Source organism: Convolutriloba macropyga, chromosome 9 (assembly GCF_964194025.1).
Source record: "Convolutriloba macropyga chromosome 9, txConMacr16.3, whole genome shotgun sequence".
NCBI classification, from domain to species: domain Eukaryota; kingdom Metazoa; phylum Xenacoelomorpha; order Acoela; family Convolutidae; genus Convolutriloba; species Convolutriloba macropyga.
This window is the reverse complement of record NC_134476.1, coordinates 62,247,559-62,268,056: the sequence shown is the minus strand read 5'-3', so window position 1 is coordinate 62,268,056 and position 20,498 is coordinate 62,247,559. Positions and strand designations below refer to the sequence as shown.

The following is a 20,498-nucleotide window of genomic DNA, read 5'->3' as shown; positions in this document are numbered from 1 at the left end:
TTTAGGCCGGTACTTGGGAAAATCATAGCTGAATTGCTTTTAGCCTAATTGTTGTGATAAACTTATTAAATAGGTAAGTATCAACTCTATTTGATAAGTTTTATTTGAATGCACTCTGCGTTAGCGGAGTGCAGCCTAAAGAATGGAACTAAGCGATTTGCACTAACTTAAAAGTTAGTTTAATAAAGGGAAACTTTGCAATTAGTATTGATGTTTCCGAGAGCGTTCCAAATATCAAATACACAGTAAGCACAAGCGGGGGAACAATTAGAATGGCCTATACAAGTATGTGGGGTGTGTTTGGAGCAATGGTTATCGCTGAAATTGTCATTTACAAAAAGTATCCGCGCTCGATGAGGCTTAACTTTTTCGATCACCGAACTTTGTTTTGGTCACCAAATCGTCAATTTTAGTCCGATTTTGCTCATTTTTTGTGGGCAAGCTCCACTTGAGCCATAGTTGGGGATAGAATAAAAAAATCGGGCACAGCGAACCATTTTGGACACGTTTTTACCAATTTTCAAAAAAGTATCCGCGCTCGATGAGGCGTAACTTTTTCGATCACCGAACATGGTTTTGGTCACCAAATCGTCAATTTTAGTCCGATTTTGCTCATTTTTTGTGGGCAAGCTCCACTTGAGCCATAGTCGGGGATAGAATAAAAAAATCGGGCACAGCGAACCATTTTGGACACGTTTTTACCAATTTTCAAAAAAGTATCCGCGCTCGATGAGGCTTAACTTTTTCGATCACCGAACTTTGTTTTGGTCACCAAATCGTCAATTTTAGTCCGATTTTGCTCATTTTTTGTGGGCAAGCTCCACTTGAGCCATAGTTGGGGATAGAATAAAAAAATCGGGCACAGCGAACCATTTTGGACACGTTTTTACCAATTTTCAAAAAAGTATCCGCGCTCGATGAGGCTTAACTTTTTCGATCACCGAACTTGGTTTTGGTCACCAAATCGTCAATTTTAGTCCGATTTTGCTCATTTTTTGTGGGCAAGCTCCACTTGAGCCATGGTTGGGGATAAAATAAAAAAATCGGGCACAGCGAACCATTTTGGACACGTTTTTACCGATTTTCAAAAAAGTATCCGCGCTCGATGAGGCTTAACTTTTTCGATCACCGAGGCTTTTGGAGGCTCTAAAATGTGTAGATATCAAATATTATTATTCTGTGAGGCTTTAATACTCAAAAGAAAAAGCCTACAACACCTGGTGTTCCCAAGCGGTCACCCATCCAAGTACTAACCAGGCCCAATGTTGCTTAACTTCGGTGATCGGACGAGAACCGGTGCATTCAACATGGTATGGTCGTAGGCATTTGCGTAAGTGGGAGCGAATTTATATACAACAGCATTGTATTGTAGTCTTATATTCATATATAGGATTACTTTAACTGGCCGCCTTGCGGTTTGCAAAATAGTCACTTAATACATGCAAATTTAGCCACTGTTGTGTTATAATTTATGCAATTCGTAGCCATACAGTGTATCATGACCAACGCACAAACTTTTTGCTTCCAACCATCCACAATACAGTGGAACGGCCCCAAAACAAAGGAGAGATGAATTGGGTCCCAGGAACCTGCTCAACCGGACATTGAACCGGAAGCATGACTTCAGTGGGTTTAGGCCGGTACTTGGGAAAATCATAGCTGAATTGCTTTTAGCCTAATTGTTGTGATAAACTTATTAAATAGGTAAGTATCAACTCTATTTGATAAGTTTTATTTGAATGCACTCTGCGTTAGCGGAGTGCAGCCTAAAGAATGGAACTAAGCGATTTGCACTAACTTAAAAGTTAGTTTAATAAAGGGAAACTTTGCAATTAGTATTGATGTTTCCGAGAGCGTTCCAAATATCAAATACACAGTAAGCACAAGCGGGGGAACAATTAGAATGGCCTATACAAGTATGTGGGGTGTGTTTGGAGCAATGGTTATCGCTGAAATTGTCATTTACAAAAAGTATCCGCGCTCGATGAGGCTTAACTTTTTCGATCACCGAACTTTGTTTTGGTCACCAAATCGTCAATTTTAGTCCGATTTTGCTCATTTTTTGTGGGCAAGCTCCACTTGAGCCATAGTTGGGGATAGAATAAAAAAATCGGGCACAGCGAACCATTTTGGACACGTTTTTACCAATTTTCAAAAAAGTATCCGCGCTCGATGAGGCTTAACTTTTTCGATCACCGAACATGGTTTTGGTCACCAAATCGTCAATTTTAGTCCGATTTTGCTCATTTTTTGTGGGCAAGCTCCACTTGAGCCATAGTCGGGGATAGAATAAAAAAATCGGGCACAGCGAACCATTTTGGACACGTTTTTACCAATTTTCAAAAAAGTATCCGCGCTCGATGAGGCTTAACTTTTTCGATCACCGAACTTTGTTTTGGTCACCAAATCGTCAATTTTAGTCCGATTTTGCTCATTTTTTGTGGGCAAGCTCCACTTGAGCCATAGTTGGGGATAGAATAAAAAAATCGGGCACAGCGAACCATTTTGGACACGTTTTTACCAATTTTCAAAAAAGTATCCGCGCTCGATGAGGCTTAACTTTTTCGATCACCGAACATGGTTTTGGTCACCAAATCGTCAATTTTAGTCCGATTTTGCTCATTTTTTGTGGGCAAGCTCCACTTGAGCCATAGTCGGGGATAGAATAAAAAAATCGGGCACAGCGAACCATTTTGGACACGTTTTTACCAATTTTCAAAAAAGTATCCGCGCTCGATGAGGCTTAACTTTTTCGATCACCGAACTTTGTTTTGGTCACCAAATCGTCAATTTTAGTCCGATTTTGCTCATTTTTTGTGGGCAAGCTCCACTTGAGCCATAGTTGGGGATAGAATAAAAAAATCGGGCACAGCGAACCATTTTGGACACGTTTTTACCAATTTTCAAAAAAGTATCCGCGCTCGATGAGGCTTAACTTTTTCGATCACCGAACATGGTTTTGGTCACCAAATCGTCAATTTTAGTCCGATTTTGCTCATTTTTTGTGGGCAAGCTCCACTTGAGCCATAGTCGGGGATAGAATAAAAAAATCGGGCACAGCGAACCATTTTGGACACGTTTTTACCAATTTTCAAAAAAGTATCCGCGCTCGATGAGGCTTAACTTTTTCGATCACCGAACTTTGTTTTGGTCACCAAATCGTCAATTTTAGTCCGATTTTGCTCATTTTTTGTGGGCAAGCTCCACTTGAGCCATAGTTGGGGATAGAATAAAAAAATCGGGCACAGCGAACCATTTTGGACACGTTTTTACCAATTTTCAAAAAAGTATCCGCGCTCGATGAGGCTTAACTTTTTCGATCACCGAACATGGTTTTGGTCACCAAATCGTCAATTTTAGTCCGATTTTGCTCAATTTTTGTGGGCAAGCTCCACTTGAGCCATAGTCGGGGATAGAATAAAAAAATCGGGCACAGCGAACCATTTTGGACACGTTTTTACCAATTTTCAAAAAAGTATCCGCGCTCGATGAGGCTTAACTTTTTCGATCACCGAACTTGGTTTTGGTCACCAAATCGTCAATTTTAGTCCGATTTTGCTCATTTTTTGTGGGCAAGCTCCACTTGAGCCATGGTTGGGGATAAAATAAAAAAATCGGGCACAGCGAACCATTTTGGACACGTTTTTACCGATTTTCAAAAAAGTATCCGCGCTCGATGAGGCTTAACTTTTTCGATCACCGAGGCTTTTGGAGGCTCTAAAATGTGTAGATATCAAATATTATTATTCTGTGAGGCTTTAATACTCAAAAGAAAAAGCCTACAACACCTGGTGTTCCCAAGCGGTCACCCATCCAAGTACTAACCAGGCCCAATGTTGCTTAACTTCGGTGATCGGACGAGAACCGGTGCATTCAACATGGTATGGTCGTAGGCATTTGCGTAAGTGGGAGCGAATTTATATACAACAGCATTGTATTGTAGTCTTATATTCATATATAGGATTACTTTAACTGGCCGCCTTGCGGTTTGCAAAATAGTCACTTAATACATGCAAATTTAGCCACTGTTGTGTTATAATTTATGCAATTCGTAGCCATACAGTGTATCATGACCAACGCACAAACTTTTTGCTTCCAACCATCCACAATACAGTGGAACGGCCCCAAAACAAAGGAGAGATGAATTGGGTCCCAGGAACCTGCTCAACCGGACATTGAACCGGAAGCATGACTTCAGTGGGTTTAGGCCGGTACTTGGGAAAATCATAGCTGAATTGCTTTTAGCCTAATTGTTGTGATAAACTTATTAAATAGGTAAGTATCAACTCTATTTGATAAGTTTTATTTGAATGCACTCTGCGTTAGCGGAGTGCAGCCTAAAGAATGGAACTAAGCGATTTGCACTAACTTAAAAGTTAGTTTAATAAAGGGAAACTTTGCAATTAGTATTGATGTTTCCGAGAGCGTTCCAAATATCAAATACACAGTAAGCACAAGCGGGGGAACAATTAGAATGGCCTATACAAGTATGTGGGGTGTGTTTGGAGCAATGGTTATCGCTGAAATTGTCATTTACAAAAAGTATCCGCGCTCGATGAGGCTTAACTTTGTCGATCACCGAACTTTGTTTTGGTCACCAAATCGTCAATTTTAGTCCGATTTTGCTCATTTTTTGTGGGCAAGCTCCACTTGAGCCATAGTTGGGGATAGAATAAAAAAATCGGGCACAGCGAACCATTTTGGACACGTTTTTACCAATTTTCAAAAAAGTATCCGCGCTCGATGAGGCTTAACTTTTTCGATCACCGAACATGGTTTTGGTCACCAAATCGTCAATTTTAGTCCGATTTTGCTCATTTTTTGTGGGCAAGCTCCACTTGAGCCATAGTCGGGGATAGAATAAAAAAATCGGGCACAGCGAACCATTTTGGACACGTTTTTACCAATTTTCAAAAAAGTATCCGCGCTCGATGAGGCTTAACTTTTTCGATCACCGAACTTTGTTTTGGTCACCAAATCGTCAATTTTAGTCCGATTTTGCTCATTTTTTGTGGGCAAGCTCCACTTGAGCCATAGTTGGGGATAGAATAAAAAAATCGGGCACAGCGAACCATTTTGGACACGTTTTTACCAATTTTCAAAAAAGTATCCGCGCTCGATGAGGCTTAACTTTTTCGATCACCGAACATGGTTTTGGTCATCAAATCGTCAATTTTAGTCCGATTTTGCTCATTTTTTGTGGGCAAGCTCCACTTGAGCCATGGTTGGGGATAAAATAAAAAAATCGGGCACAGCGAACCATTTTGGACACGTTTTTACCGATTTTCAAAAAAGTATCCGCGCTCGATGAGGCTTAACTTTTTCGATCACCGAGGCTTTTGGAGGCTCTAAAATGTGTAGATATCAAATATTATTATTCTGTGAGGCTTTAATACTCAAAAGAAAAAGCCTACAACACCTGGTGTTCCCAAGCGGTCACCCATCCAAGTACTAACCAGGCCCAATGTTGCTTAACTTCGGTGATCGGACGAGAACCGGTGCATTCAACATGGTATGGTCGTAGGCATTTGCGTAAGTGGGAGCGAATTTATATACAACAGCATTGTATTGTAGTCTTATATTCATATATAGGATTACTTTAACTGGCCGCCTTGCGGTTTGCAAAATAGTCACTTAATACATGCAAATTTAGCCACTGTTGTGTTATAATTTATGCAATTCGTAGCCATACAGTGTATCATGACCAACGCACAAACTTTTTGCTTCCAACCATCCACAATACAGTGGAACGGCCCCAAAACAAAGGAGAGATGAATTGGGTCCCAGGAACCTGCTCAACCGGACATTGAACCGGAAGCATGACTTCAGTGGGTTTAGGCCGGTACTTGGGAAAATCATAGCTGAATTGCTTTTAGCCTAATTGTTGTGATAAACTTATTAAATAGGTAAGTATCAACTCTATTTGATAAGTTTTATTTGAATGCACTCTGCGTTAGCGGAGTGCAGCCTAAAGAATGGAACTAAGCGATTTGCACTAACTTAAAAGTTAGTTTAATAAAGGGAAACTTTGCAATTAGTATTGATGTTTCCGAGAGCGTTCCAAATATCAAATACACAGTAAGCACAAGCGGGGGAACAATTAGAATGGCCTATACAAGTATGTGGGGTGTGTTTGGAGCAATGGTTATCGCTGAAATTGTCATTTACAAAAAGTATCCGCGCTCGATGAGGCTTAACTTTGTCGATCACCGAACTTTGTTTTGGTCACCAAATCGTCAATTTTAGTCCGATTTTGCTCATTTTTTGTGGGCAAGCTCCACTTGAGCCATAGTCGGGGATAGAATAAAAAAATCGGGCACAGCGAACCATTTTGGACACGTTTTTACCAATTTTCAAAAAAGTATCCGCGCTCGATGAGGCTTAACTTTTTCGATCACCGAACTTTGTTTTGGTCACCAAATCGTCAATTTTAGTCCGATTTTGCTCATTTTTTGTGGGCAAGCTCCACTTGAGCCATAGTTGGGGATAGAATAAAAAAATCGGGCACAGCGAACCATTTTGGACACGTTTTTACCAATTTTCAAAAAAGTATCCGCGCTCGATGAGGCTTAACTTTTTCGATCACCGAACATGGTTTTGGTCACCAAATCGTCAATTTTAGTCCGATTTTGCTCATTTTTTGTGGGCAAGCTCCACTTGAGCCATAGTTGGGGATAGAATAAAAAAATCGGGCACAGCGAACCATTTTGGACACGTTTTTACCAATTTTCAAAAAAGTATCCGCGCTCGATGAGGCTTAACTTTTTCGATCACCGAACATGGTTTTGGTCACCAAATCGTCAATTTTAGTCCGATTTTGCTCATTTTTTGTGGGCAAGCTCCACTTGAGCCATAGTCGGGGATAGAATAAAAAAATCGGGCACAGCGAACCATTTTGGACACGTTTTTACCAATTTTCAAAAAAGTATCCGCGCTCGATGAGGCTTAACTTTTTCGATCACCGAACTTTGTTTTGGTCACCAAATCGTCAATTTTAGTCCGATTTTGCTCATTTTTTGTGGGCAAGCTCCACTTGAGCCATAGTTGGGGATAGAATAAAAAAATCGGGCACAGCGAACCATTTTGGACACGTTTTTACCAATTTTCAAAAAAGTATCCGCGCTCGATGAGGCTTAACTTTTTCGATCACCGAACATGGTTTTGGTCACCAAATCGTCAATTTTAGTCCGATTTTGCTCATTTTTTGTGGGCAAGCTCCACTTGAGCCATAGTCGGGGATAGAATAAAAAAATCGGGCACAGCGAACCATTTTGGACACGTTTTTACCAATTTTCAAAAAAGTATCCGCGCTCGATGAGGCTTAACTTTTTCGATCACCGAACTTTGTTTTGGTCACCAAATCGTCAATTTTAGTCCGATTTTGCTCATTTTTTGTGGGCAAGCTCCACTTGAGCCATAGTTGGGGATAGAATAAAAAAATCGGGCACAGCGAACCATTTTGGACACGTTTTTACCAATTTTCAAAAAAGTATCCGCGCTCGATGAGGCTTAACTTTTTCGATCACCGAACATGGTTTTGGTCACCAAATCGTCAATTTTAGTCCGATTTTGCTCATTTTTTGTGGGCAAGCTCCACTTGAGCCATAGTCGGGGATAGAATAAAAAAATCGGGCACAGCGAACCATTTTGGACACGTTTTTACCAATTTTCAAAAAAGTATCCGCGCTCGATGAGGCTTAACTTTTTCGATCACCGAACTTGGTTTTGGTCACCAAATCGTCAATTTTAGTCCGATTTTGCTCATTTTTTGTGGGCAAGCTCCACTTGAGCCATGGTTGGGGATAAAATAAAAAAATCGGGCACAGCGAACCATTTTGGACACGTTTTTACCGATTTTCAAAAAAGTATCCGCGCTCGATGAGGCTTAACTTTTTCGATCACCGAGGCTTTTGGAGGCTCTAAAATGTGTAGATATCAAATATTATTATTCTGTGAGGCTTTAATACTCAAAAGAAAAAGCCTACAACACCTGGTGTTCCCAAGCGGTCACCCATCCAAGTACTAACCAGGCCCAATGTTGCTTAACTTCGGTGATCGGACGAGAACCGGTGCATTCAACATGGTATGGTCGTAGGCATTTGCGTAAGTGGGAGCGAATTTATATACAACAGCATTGTATTGTAGTCTTATATTCATATATAGGATTACTTTAACTGGCCGCCTTGCGGTTTGCAAAATAGTCACTTAATACATGCAAATTTAGCCACTGTTGTGTTATAATTTATGCAATTCGTAGCCATACAGTGTATCATGACCAACGCACAAACTTTTTGCTTCCAACCATCCACAATACAGTGGAACGGCCCCAAAACAAAGGAGAGATGAATTGGGTCCCAGGAACCTGCTCAACCGGACATTGAACCGGAAGCATGACTTCAGTGGGTTTAGGCCGGTACTTGGGAAAATCATAGCTGAATTGCTTTTAGCCTAATTGTTGTGATAAACTTATTAAATAGGTAAGTATCAACTCTATTTGATAAGTTTTATTTGAATGCACTCTGCGTTAGCGGAGTGCAGCCTAAAGAATGGAACTAAGCGATTTGCACTAACTTAAAAGTTAGTTTAATAAAGGGAAACTTTGCAATTAGTATTGATGTTTCCGAGAGCGTTCCAAATATCAAATACACAGTAAGCACAAGCGGGGGAACAATTAGAATGGCCTATACAAGTATGTGGGGTGTGTTTGGAGCAATGGTTATCGCTGAAATTGTCATTTACAAAAAGTATCCGCGCTCGATGAGGCTTAACTTTTTCGATCACCGAACTTTGTTTTGGTCACCAAATCGTCAATTTTAGTCCGATTTTGCTCATTTTTTGTGGGCAAGCTCCACTTGAGCCATAGTTGGGGATAGAATAAAAAAATCGGGCACAGCGAACCATTTTGGACACGTTTTTACCAATTTTCAAAAAAGTATCCGCGCTCGATGAGGCTTAACTTTTTCGATCACCGAACATGGTTTTGGTCACCAAATCGTCAATTTTAGTCCGATTTTGCTCATTTTTTGTGGGCAAGCTCCACTTGAGCCATAGTCGGGGATAGAATAAAAAAATCGGGCACAGCGAACCATTTTGGACACGTTTTTACCAATTTTCAAAAAAGTATCCGCGCTCGATGAGGCTTAACTTTTTCGATCACCGAACTTTGTTTTGGTCACCAAATCGTCAATTTTAGTCCGATTTTGCTCATTTTTTGTGGGCAAGCTCCACTTGAGCCATAGTTGGGGATAGAATAAAAAAATCGGGCACAGCGAACCATTTTGGACACGTTTTTACCAATTTTCAAAAAAGTATCCGCGCTCGATGAGGCTTAACTTTTTCGATCACCGAACATGGTTTTGGTCACCAAATCGTCAATTTTAGTCCGATTTTGCTCATTTTTTGTGGGCAAGCTCCACTTGAGCCATAGTCGGGGATAGAATAAAAAAATCGGGCACAGCGAACCATTTTGGACACGTTTTTACCAATTTTCAAAAAAGTATCCGCGCTCGATGAGGCTTAACTTTTTCGATCACCGAACTTTGTTTTGGTCACCAAATCGTCAATTTTAGTCCGATTTTGCTCATTTTTTGTGGGCAAGCTCCACTTGAGCCATAGTTGGGGATAGAATAAAAAAATCGGGCACAGCGAACCATTTTGGACACGTTTTTACCAATTTTCAAAAAAGTATCCGCGCTCGATGAGGCTTAACTTTTTCGATCACCGAACATGGTTTTGGTCACCAAATCGTCAATTTTAGTCCGATTTTGCTCATTTTTTGTGGGCAAGCTCCACTTGAGCCATAGTCGGGGATAGAATAAAAAAATCGGGCACAGCGAACCATTTTGGACACGTTTTTACCAATTTTCAAAAAAGTATCCGCGCTCGATGAGGCTTAACTTTTTCGATCACCGAACTTTGTTTTGGTCACCAAATCGTCAATTTTAGTCCGATTTTGCTCATTTTTTGTGGGCAAGCTCCACTTGAGCCATAGTTGGGGATAGAATAAAAAAATCGGGCACAGCGAACCATTTTGGACACGTTTTTACCAATTTTCAAAAAAGTATCCGCGCTCGATGAGGCTTAACTTTTTCGATCACCGAACATGGTTTTGGTCACCAAATCGTCAATTTTAGTCCGATTTTGCTCATTTTTTGTGGGCAAGCTCCACTTGAGCCATAGTCGGGGATAGAATAAAAAAATCGGGCACAGCGAACCATTTTGGACACGTTTTTACCAATTTTCAAAAAAGTATCCGCGCTCGATGAGGCTTAACTTTTTCGATCACCGAACTTGGTTTTGGTCACCAAATCGTCAATTTTAGTCCGATTTTGCTCATTTTTTGTGGGCAAGCTCCACTTGAGCCATGGTTGGGGATAAAATAAAAAAATCGGGCACAGCGAACCATTTTGGACACGTTTTTACCGATTTTCAAAAAAGTATCCGCGCTCGATGAGGCTTAACTTTTTCGATCACCGAGGCTTTTGGAGGCTCTAAAATGTGTAGATATCAAATATTATTATTCTGTGAGGCTTTAATACTCAAAAGAAAAAGCCTACAACACCTGGTGTTCCCAAGCGGTCACCCATCCAAGTACTAACCAGGCCCAATGTTGCTTAACTTCGGTGATCGGACGAGAACCGGTGCATTCAACATGGTATGGTCGTAGGCATTTGCGTAAGTGGGAGCGAATTTATATACAACAGCATTGTATTGTAGTCTTATATTCATATATAGGATTACTTTAACTGGCCGCCTTGCGGTTTGCAAAATAGTCACTTAATACATGCAAATTTAGCCACTGTTGTGTTATAATTTATGCAATTCGTAGCCATACAGTGTATCATGACCAACGCACAAACTTTTTGCTTCCAACCATCCACAATACAGTGGAACGGCCCCAAAACAAAGGAGAGATGAATTGGGTCCCAGGAACCTGCTCAACCGGACATTGAACCGGAAGCATGACTTCAGTGGGTTTAGGCCGGTACTTGGGAAAATCATAGCTGAATTGCTTTTAGCCTAATTGTTGTGATAAACTTATTAAATAGGTAAGTATCAACTCTATTTGATAAGTTTTATTTGAATGCACTCTGCGTTAGCGGAGTGCAGCCTAAAGAATGGAACTAAGCGATTTGCACTAACTTAAAAGTTAGTTTAATAAAGGGAAACTTTGCAATTAGTATTGATGTTTCCGAGAGCGTTCCAAATATCAAATACACAGTAAGCACAAGCGGGGGAACAATTAGAATGGCCTATACAAGTATGTGGGGTGTGTTTGGAGCAATGGTTATCGCTGAAATTGTCATTTACAAAAAGTATCCGCGCTCGATGAGGCTTAACTTTTTCGATCACCGAACTTTGTTTTGGTCACCAAATCGTCAATTTTAGTCCGATTTTGCTCATTTTTTGTGGGCAAGCTCCACTTGAGCCATAGTTGGGGATAGAATAAAAAAATCGGGCACAGCGAACCATTTTGGACACGTTTTTACCAATTTTCAAAAAAGTATCCGCGCTCGATGAGGCTTAACTTTTTCGATCACCGAACATGGTTTTGGTCACCAAATCGTCAATTTTAGTCCGATTTTGCTCATTTTTTGTGGGCAAGCTCCACTTGAGCCATAGTCGGGGATAGAATAAAAAAATCGGGCACAGCGAACCATTTTGGACACGTTTTTACCAATTTTCAAAAAAGTATCCGCGCTCGATGAGGCTTAACTTTTTCGATCACCGAACATGGTTTTGGTCACCAAATCGTCAATTTTAGTCCGATTTTGCTCATTTTTTGTGGGCAAGCTCCACTTGAGCCATAGTCGGGGATAGAATAAAAAAATCGGGCACAGCGAACCATTTTGGACACGTTTTTACCAATTTTCAAAAAAGTATCCGCGCTCGATGAGGCTTAACTTTTTCGATCACCGAACTTTGTTTTGGTCACCAAATCGTCAATTTTAGTCCGATTTTGCTCATTTTTTGTGGGCAAGCTCCACTTGAGCCATAGTTGGGGATAGAATAAAAAAATCGGGCACAGCGAACCATTTTGGACACGTTTTTACCAATTTTCAAAAAAGTATCCGCGCTCGATGAGGCTTAACTTTTTCGATCACCGAACATGGTTTTGGTCACCAAATCGTCAATTTTAGTCCGATTTTGCTCATTTTTTGTGGGCAAGCTCCACTTGAGCCATAGTCGGGGATAGAATAAAAAAATCGGGCACAGCGAACCATTTTGGACACGTTTTTACCAATTTTCAAAAAAGTATCCGCGCTCGATGAGGCTTAACTTTTTCGATCACCGAACTTTGTTTTGGTCACCAAATCGTCAATTTTAGTCCGATTTTGCTCATTTTTTGTGGGCAAGCTCCACTTGAGCCATAGTTGGGGATAGAATAAAAAAATCGGGCACAGCGAACCATTTTGGACACGTTTTTACCAATTTTCAAAAAAGTATCCGCGCTCGATGAGGCTTAACTTTTTCGATCACCGAACATGGTTTTGGTCACCAAATCGTCAATTTTAGTCCGATTTTGCTCATTTTTTGTGGGCAAGCTCCACTTGAGCCATAGTCGGGGATAGAATAAAAAAATCGGGCACAGCGAACCATTTTGGACACGTTTTTACCAATTTTCAAAAAAGTATCCGCGCTCGATGAGGCTTAACTTTTTCGATCACCGAACATGGTTTTGGTCACCAAATCGTCAATTTTAGTCCGATTTTGCTCATTTTTTGTGGGCAAGCTCCACTTGAGCCATAGTCGGGGATAGAATAAAAAAATCGGGCACAGCGAACCATTTTGGACACGTTTTTACCAATTTTCAAAAAAGTATCCGCGCTCGATGAGGCTTAACTTTTTCGATCACCGAACTTTGTTTTGGTCACCAAATCGTCAATTTTAGTCCGATTTTGCTCATTTTTTGTGGGCAAGCTCCACTTGAGCCATAGTTGGGGATAGAATAAAAAAATCGGGCACAGCGAACCATTTTGGACACGTTTTTACCAATTTTCAAAAAAGTATCCGCGCTCGATGAGGCTTAACTTTTTCGATCACCGAACATGGTTTTGGTCACCAAATCGTCAATTTTAGTCCGATTTTGCTCATTTTTTGTGGGCAAGCTCCACTTGAGCCATAGTCGGGGATAGAATAAAAAAATCGGGCACAGCGAACCATTTTGGACACGTTTTTACCAATTTTCAAAAAAGTATCCGCGCTCGATGAGGCTTAACTTTTTCGATCACCGAGGCTTTTGGAGGCTCTAAAATGTGTAGATATCAAATATTATTATTCTGTGAGGCTTTAATACTCAAAAGAAAAAGCCTACAACACCTGGTGTTCCCAAGCGGTCACCCATCCAAGTACTAACCAGGCCCAATGTTGCTTAACTTCGGTGATCGGACGAGAACCGGTGCATTCAACATGGTATGGTCGTAGGCATTTGCGTAAGTGGGAGCGAATTTATATACAACAGCATTGTATTGTAGTCTTATATTCATATATAGGATTACTTTAACTGGCCGCCTTGCGGTTTGCAAAATAGTCACTTAATACATGCAAATTTAGCCACTGTTGTGTTATAATTTATGCAATTCGTAGCCATACAGTGTATCATGACCAACGCACAAACTTTTTGCTTCCAACCATCCACAATACAGTGGAACGGCCCCAAAACAAAGGAGAGATGAATTGGGTCCCAGGAACCTGCTCAACCGGACATTGAACCGGAAGCATGACTTCAGTGGGTTTAGGCCGGTACTTGGGAAAATCATAGCTGAATTGCTTTTAGCCTAATTGTTGTGATAAACTTATTAAATAGGTAAGTATCAACTCTATTTGATAAGTTTTATTTGAATGCACTCTGCGTTAGCGGAGTGCAGCCTAAAGAATGGAACTAAGCGATTTGCACTAACTTAAAAGTTAGTTTAATAAAGGGAAACTTTGCAATTAGTATTGATGTTTCCGAGAGCGTTCCAAATATCAAATACACAGTAAGCACAAGCGGGGGAACAATTAGAATGGCCTATACAAGTATGTGGGGTGTGTTTGGAGCAATGGTTATCGCTGAAATTGTCATTTACAAAAAGTATCCGCGCTCGATGAGGCTTAACTTTTTCGATCACCGAACTTTGTTTTGGTCACCAAATCGTCAATTTTAGTCCGATTTTGCTCATTTTTTGTGGGCAAGCTCCACTTGAGCCATAGTTGGGGATAGAATAAAAAAATCGGGCACAGCGAACCATTTTGGACACGTTTTTACCAATTTTCAAAAAAGTATCCGCGCTCGATGAGGCTTAACTTTTTCGATCACCGAACATGGTTTTGGTCACCAAATCGTCAATTTTAGTCCGATTTTGCTCATTTTTTGTGGGCAAGCTCCACTTGAGCCATAGTCGGGGATAGAATAAAAAAATCGGGCACAGCGAACCATTTTGGACACGTTTTTACCAATTTTCAAAAAAGTATCCGCGCTCGATGAGGCTTAACTTTTTCGATCACCGAACATGGTTTTGGTCACCAAATCGTCAATTTTAGTCCGATTTTGCTCATTTTTTGTGGGCAAGCTCCACTTGAGCCATAGTCGGGGATAGAATAAAAAAATCGGGCACAGCGAACCATTTTGGACACGTTTTTACCAATTTTCAAAAAAGTATCCGCGCTCGATGAGGCTTAACTTTTTCGATCACCGAACTTTGTTTTGGTCACCAAATCGTCAATTTTAGTCCGATTTTGCTCATTTTTTGTGGGCAAGCTCCACTTGAGCCATAGTTGGGGATAGAATAAAAAAATCGGGCACAGCGAACCATTTTGGACACGTTTTTACCAATTTTCAAAAAAGTATCCGCGCTCGATGAGGCTTAACTTTTTCGATCACCGAACATGGTTTTGGTCACCAAATCGTCAATTTTAGTCCGATTTTGCTCATTTTTTGTGGGCAAGCTCCACTTGAGCCATAGTCGGGGATAGAATAAAAAAATCGGGCACAGCGAACCATTTTGGACACGTTTTTACCAATTTTCAAAAAAGTATCCGCGCTCGATGAGGCTTAACTTTTTCGATCACCGAACTTTGTTTTGGTCACCAAATCGTCAATTTTAGTCCGATTTTGCTCATTTTTTGTGGGCAAGCTCCACTTGAGCCATAGTTGGGGATAGAATAAAAAAATCGGGCACAGCGAACCATTTTGGACACGTTTTTACCAATTTTCAAAAAAGTATCCGCGCTCGATGAGGCTTAACTTTTTCGATCACCGAACATGGTTTTGGTCACCAAATCGTCAATTTTAGTCCGATTTTGCTCATTTTTTGTGGGCAAGCTCCACTTGAGCCATAGTCGGGGATAGAATAAAAAAATCGGGCACAGCGAACCATTTTGGACACGTTTTTACCAATTTTCAAAAAAGTATCCGCGCTCGATGAGGCTTAACTTTTTCGATCACCGAACATGGTTTTGGTCACCAAATCGTCAATTTTAGTCCGATTTTGCTCATTTTTTGTGGGCAAGCTCCACTTGAGCCATAGTCGGGGATAGAATAAAAAAATCGGGCACAGCGAACCATTTTGGACACGTTTTTACCAATTTTCAAAAAAGTATCCGCGCTCGATGAGGCTTAACTTTTTCGATCACCGAACTTTGTTTTGGTCACCAAATCGTCAATTTTAGTCCGATTTTGCTCATTTTTTGTGGGCAAGCTCCACTTGAGCCATAGTTGGGGATAGAATAAAAAAATCGGGCACAGCGAACCATTTTGGACACGTTTTTACCAATTTTCAAAAAAGTATCCGCGCTCGATGAGGCTTAACTTTTTCGATCACCGAACATGGTTTTGGTCACCAAATCGTCAATTTTAGTCCGATTTTGCTCATTTTTTGTGGGCAAGCTCCACTTGAGCCATAGTCGGGGATAGAATAAAAAAATCGGGCACAGCGAACCATTTTGGACACGTTTTTACCAATTTTCAAAAAAGTATCCGCGCTCGATGAGGCTTAACTTTTTCGATCACCGAACTTTGTTTTGGTCACCAAATCGTCAATTTTAGTCCGATTTTGCTCATTTTTTGTGGGCAAGCTCCACTTGAGCCATAGTTGGGGATAGAATAAAAAAATCGGGCACAGCGAACCATTTTGGACACGTTTTTACCAATTTTCAAAAAAGTATCCGCGCTCGATGAGGCTTAACTTTTTCGATCACCGAACATGGTTTTGGTCACCAAATCGTCAATTTTAGTCCGATTTTGCTCATTTTTTGTGGGCAAGCTCCACTTGAGCCATAGTCGGGGATAGAATAAAAAAATCGGGCACAGCGAACCATTTTGGACACGTTTTTACCAATTTTCAAAAAAGTATCCGCGCTCGATGAGGCTTAACTTTTTCGATCACCGAACATGGTTTTGGTCACCAAATCGTCAATTTTAGTCCGATTTTGCTCATTTTTTGTGGGCAAGCTCCACTTGAGCCATAGTCGGGGATAGAATAAAAAAATCGGGCACAGCGAACCATTTTGGACACGTTTTTACCAATTTTCAAAAAAGTATCCGCGCTCGATGAGGCTTAACTTTTTCGATCACCGAACTTTGTTTTGGTCACCAAATCGTCAATTTTAGTCCGATTTTGCTCATTTTTTGTGGGCAAGCTCCACTTGAGCCATAGTTGGGGATAGAATAAAAAAATCGGGCACAGCGAACCATTTTGGACACGTTTTTACCAATTTTCAAAAAAGTATCCGCGCTCGATGAGGCTTAACTTTTTCGATCACCGAACATGGTTTTGGTCACCAAATCGTCAATTTTAGTCCGATTTTGCTCATTTTTTGTGGGCAAGCTCCACTTGAGCCATAGTCGGGGATAGAATAAAAAAATCGGGCACAGCGAACCATTTTGGACACGTTTTTACCAATTTTCAAAAAAGTATCCGCGCTCGATGAGGCTTAACTTTTTCGATCACCGAACTTGGTTTTGGTCACCAAATCGTCAATTTTAGTCCGATTTTGCTCATTTTTTGTGGGCAAGCTCCACTTGAGCCATGGTTGGGGATAAAATAAAAAAATCGGGCACAGCGAACCATTTTGGACACGTTTTTACCGATTTTCAAAAAAGTATCCGCGCTCGATGAGGCTTAACTTTTTCGATCACCGAACATGGTTTTGGTCACCAAATCGTCAATTTTAGTCCGATTTTGCTCATTTTTTGTGGGCAAGCTCCACTTGAGCCATAGTCGGGGATAGAATAAAAAAATCGGGCACAGCGAACCATTTTGGACACGTTTTTACCAATTTTCAAAAAAGTATCCGCGCTCGATGAGGCTTAACTTTTTCGATCACCGAACATGGTTTTGGTCACCAAATCGTCAATTTTAGTCCGATTTTGCTCATTTTTTGTGGGCAAGCTCCACTTGAGCCATAGTCGGGGATAGAATAAAAAAATCGGGCACAGCGAACCATTTTGGACACGTTTTTACCAATTTTCAAAAAAGTATCCGCGCTCGATGAGGCTTAACTTTTTCGATCACCGAACTTTGTTTTGGTCACCAAATCGTCAATTTTAGTCCGATTTTGCTCATTTTTTGTGGGCAAGCTCCACTTGAGCCATAGTTGGGGATAGAATAAAAAAATCGGGCACAGCGAACCATTTTGGACACGTTTTTACCAATTTTCAAAAAAGTATCCGCGCTCGATGAGGCTTAACTTTTTCGATCACCGAACTTTGTTTTGGTCACCAAATCGTCAATTTTAGTCCGATTTTGCTCATTTTTTGTGGGCAAGCTCCACTTGAGCCATAGTTGGGGATAGAATAAAAAAATCGGGCACAGCGAACCATTTTGGACACGTTTTTACCAATTTTCAAAAAAGTATCCGCGCTCGATGAGGCTTAACTTTTTCGATCACCGAACATGGTTTTGGTCACCAAATCGTCAATTTTAGTCCGATTTTGCTCATTTTTTGTGGGCAAGCTCCACTTGAGCCATAGTCGGGGATAGAATAAAAAAATCGGGCACAGCGAACCATTTTGGACACGTTTTTACCAATTTTCAAAAAAGTATCCGCGCTCGATGAGGCTTAACTTTTTCGATCACCGAACATGGTTTTGGTCACCAAATCGTCAATTTTAGTCCGATTTTGCTCATTTTTTGTGGGCAAGCTCCACTTGAGCCATAGTCGGGGATAGAATAAAAAAATCGGGCACAGCGAACCATTTTGGACACGTTTTTACCAATTTTCAAAAAAGTATCCGCGCTCGATGAGGCTTAACTTTTTCGATCACCGAACATGGTTTTGGTCACCAAATCGTCAATTTTAGTCCGATTTTGCTCATTTTTTGTGGGCAAGCTCCACTTGAGCCATAGTCGGGGATAGAATAAAAAAATCGGGCACAGCGAACCATTTTGGACACGTTTTTACCAATTTTCAAAAAAGTATCCGCGCTCGATGAGGCTTAACTTTTTCGATCACCGAACTTTGTTTTGGTCACCAAATCGTCAATTTTAGTCCGATTTTGCTCATTTTTTGTGGGCAAGCTCCACTTGAGCCATAGTTGGGGATAGAATAAAAAAATCGGGCACAGCGAACCATTTTGGACACGTTTTTACCAATTTTCAAAAAAGTATCCGCGCTCGATGAGGCTTAACTTTTTCGATCACCGAACATGGTTTTGGTCACCAAATCGTCAATTTTAGTCCGATTTTGCTCATTTTTTGTGGGCAAGCTCCACTTGAGCCATAGTCGGGGATAGAATAAAAAAATCGGGCACAGCGAACCATTTTGGACACGTTTTTACCAATTTTCAAAAAAGTATCCGCGCTCGATGAGGCTTAACTTTTTCGATCACCGAACATGGTTTTGGTCACCAAATCGTCAATTTTAGTCCGATTTTGCTCATTTTTTGTGGGCAAGCTCCACTTGAGCCATAGTCGGGGATAGAATAAAAAAATCGGGCACAGCGAACCATTTTGGACACGTTTTTACCAATTTTCAAAAAAGTATCCGCGCTCGATGAGGCTTAACTTTTTCGATCACCGAACTTTGTTTTGGTCACCAAATCGTCAATTTTAGTCCGATTTTGCTCATTTTTTGTGGGCAAGCTCCACTTGAGCCATAGTTGGGGATAGAATAAAAAAATCGGGCACAGCGAACCATTTTGGACACGTTTTTACCAATTTTCAAAAAAGTATCCGCGCTCGATGAGGCTTAACTTTTTCGATCACCGAACATGGTTTTGGTCACCAAATCGTCAATTTTAGTCCGATTTTGCTCATTTTTTGTGGGCAAGCTCCACTTGAGCCATAGTCGGGGATAGAATAAAAAAATCGGGCACAGCGAACCATTTTGGACACGTTTTTACCAATTTTCAAAAAAGTATCCGCGCTCGATGAGGCTTAACTTTTTCGATCACCGAACTTTGTTTTGGTCACCAAATCGTCAATTTTAGTCCGATTTTGCTCATTTTTTGTGGGCAAGCTCCACTTGAGCCATAGTTGGGGATAGAATAAAAAAATCGGGCACAGCGAACCATTTTGGACACGTTTTTACCAATTTTCAAAAAAGTATCCGCGCTCGATGAGGCTTAACTTTTTCGATCACCGAACATGGTTTTGGTCACCAAATCGTCAATTTTAGTCCGATTTTGCTCATTTTTTGTGGGCAAGCTCCACTTGAGCCATAGTCGGGGATAGAATAAAAAAATCGGGCACAGCGAACCATTTTGGACACGTTTTTACCAATTTTCAAAAAAGTATCCGCGCTCGATGAGGCTTAACTTTTTCGATCACCGAACATGGTTTTGGTCACCAAATCGTCAATTTTAGTCCGATTTTGCTCATTTTTTGTGGGCAAGCTCCACTTGAGCCATAGTCGGGGATAGAATAAAAAAATCGGGCACAGCGAACCATTTTGGACACGTTTTTACCAATTTTCAAAAAAGTATCCGCGCTCGATGAGGCTTAACTTTTTCGATCACCGAACTTTGTTTTGGTCACCAAATCGTCAATTTTAGTCCGATTTTGCTCATTTTTTGTGGGCAAGCTCCACTTGAGCCATAGTTGGGGATAGAATAAAAAAATCGGGCACAGCGAACCATTTTGGACACGTTTTTACCAATTTTCAAAAAAGTATCCGCGCTCGATGAGGCTTAACTTTTTCGATCACCGAACATGGTTTTGGTCACCAAATCGTCAATTTTAGTCCGATTTTGCTCATTTTTTGTGGGCAAGCTCCACTTGAGCCATAGTCGGGGATAGAATAAAAAAATCGGGCACAGCGAACCATTTTGGACACGTTTTTACCAATTTTCAAAAAAGTATCCGCGCTCGATGAGGCTTAACTTTTTCGATCACCGAACTTGGTTTTGGTCACCAAATCGTCAATTTTAGTCCGATTTTGCTCATTTTTTGTGGGCAAGCTCCACTTGAGCCATGGTTGGGGATAAAATAAAAAAATCGGGCACAGCGAACCATTTTGGACACGTTTTTACCGATTTTCAAAAAAGTATCCGCGCTCGATGAGGCTTAACTTTTTCG

At 40.8% G+C, this 20,498-nt stretch overlaps 1 protein-coding gene and 6 non-coding genes across 7 annotated transcripts in view; 1 reads left to right on the top strand and 6 right to left on the bottom strand.

The window, feature by feature from the left end:
• The window catches only part of LOC142345923 (ATP-dependent RNA helicase DHX8-like), a 468,212-nt gene that overhangs the window by 24,095 nt on the left and 423,619 nt on the right, over nt 1–20,498 (top strand). The window lies entirely within an intron of this gene.
• On the bottom strand, nt 1,206–1,324 carry LOC142347465 (5S ribosomal RNA). Its single transcript, XR_012760456.1, has one exon. It is a non-coding gene; the product is annotated as a 5S ribosomal RNA (ribosomal RNA).
• On the bottom strand, nt 3,777–3,895 carry LOC142347463 (5S ribosomal RNA). The gene has a single exon (XR_012760454.1). It is a non-coding gene; the product is annotated as a 5S ribosomal RNA (ribosomal RNA).
• LOC142347462 (5S ribosomal RNA) lies at nt 5,408–5,526 on the bottom strand. The gene has a single exon (XR_012760453.1). It is a non-coding gene; the product is annotated as a 5S ribosomal RNA (ribosomal RNA).
• LOC142347461 (5S ribosomal RNA) lies at nt 7,979–8,097 on the bottom strand. The gene has a single exon (XR_012760452.1). It is a non-coding gene; the product is annotated as a 5S ribosomal RNA (ribosomal RNA).
• On the bottom strand, nt 10,550–10,668 carry LOC142347460 (5S ribosomal RNA). Its single transcript, XR_012760451.1, has one exon. It is a non-coding gene; the product is annotated as a 5S ribosomal RNA (ribosomal RNA).
• Nucleotides 13,309–13,427, bottom strand: LOC142347459 (5S ribosomal RNA). Its single transcript, XR_012760450.1, has one exon. It is a non-coding gene; the product is annotated as a 5S ribosomal RNA (ribosomal RNA).